The 1,275-nt window shown below is 66.7% G+C and overlaps 1 protein-coding gene across 1 annotated transcript in view; it reads left to right on the top strand.

Moving 5' to 3' along the window:
* The window catches only part of KIF1A (kinesin family member 1A), a 65,704-nt gene that overhangs the window by 56,294 nt on the left and 8,135 nt on the right, over positions 1–1,275 (top strand).

Genomic DNA, 1,275 nt, shown 5'->3' with positions numbered 1-1,275 from the left:
GGGCACCGCCCAAGGCTCCTTGCAGGCCTGGGATGTCCCCTGTGGCTGCACCGTCCGTGCCTCCCTGTGAACCTGCCACCCACCCCCCTTGAGCACACCCACCGCTGTCCAGCCTCTTACTTGAGATCTGGGTGAGACACTCTCCCACCCCACCCCACACAGCCCTCAGGGGCGTGGGGCTCAGGACTGCTGTCCAGGACCCTCCCTGCCCAGGCTTCAGGGTCTGGCACCCATGGCCACATGAAGCCACCACTGGCTGTAGGCCAAGGGCTGGTCTGCGGGAGGTGGCATGGGGCAGCGGGCTGACCAGTGCTTTGGAGACAGCCTGTGGGCACCATCATGGCTATGCCCGGTTGGACCCTGGTCTGGTTGGTCATCTTGGCCCTGGGGGAATGGGGCAGTAAAAGGCCCAGGAGGGCCCCTCCCTCCACCCCACCCCACGTGTAAGGCCCATGAGAATCAGGTTCTAGGTCACTGGAGGTCCAATCAGGGCGAGACTGCATCCCAGCCCTCTGCGCGGGGCCTCATGGGGAGGCAGCTGGCTTCTCCTCACGGCCCAGGCCTGGGCTCCAGCACAGTCCACTCCTCCTGGCCTCCAGGGTCGGGGGCCCTCAGGCTGGGCTCAGGGCCCTGGCAGAGGGCTGGTAGTGAGGGCAGTGATGCCCATCCCCATGTACTCAGCTCATTTAACCTGAAGACACCTTGATGAGGCAGCGAGGGTCTGTCCAGGAAGCAGGGCACACAGATGTCTGCGATGGCCCCAGGGCACGCGGCTATGAGCTGGCCTTTGTGCTAGGCTGAGCTGCACTGGGCCTCTGGCTGTGCCCCCGGGCCTGGCCCCACAGAGCCCAGCCGTCTGGGGGCCTCGGGATAGACAGCGTTCCTCCAGGTGTTGGTCATGCCGGGGACAGACCCAAGGCCCCCGGTGCAGACACGGTGGGGCGGGGGCGTCCGCGGTGCCGGGCTGGGGGCTTGGCGTGGCGTCTCGGCCCGTGTCAGTTAGCTCGTCGGGTGGCGGTGCGTGTTCTGACATGTGCATCTCTTCTGTGTGTGTACGTGTGTGTCCTGGCTGCCTCGCCTTAGCGTTTCGTTCGGAAGTGACACTAGGTACAGCTCACGCGCGTCCTCCGCCCTCTTCCGCTTTCCGCCCGCTTCCTCCTCCGGCGTCTCCCCGCGCTGTCCTCACGTCCCTCCCTCGGCTCTTCGTCCTCAGTGCCGTGTGCGACAGCGGCCCCGCCCCACCCCACCGCTTCGCCCCGCACGCCTGGACGGAGC

Source organism: Pteropus alecto, unplaced genomic scaffold (genome assembly GCF_000325575.1).
Source record: "Pteropus alecto unplaced genomic scaffold, ASM32557v1 scaffold143, whole genome shotgun sequence".
NCBI lineage: Eukaryota > Metazoa > Chordata > Mammalia > Chiroptera > Pteropodidae > Pteropus > Pteropus alecto.
Note: the sequence above shows the minus strand (reverse complement) of the source record. Positions and strands in the feature narration are given on the sequence as shown.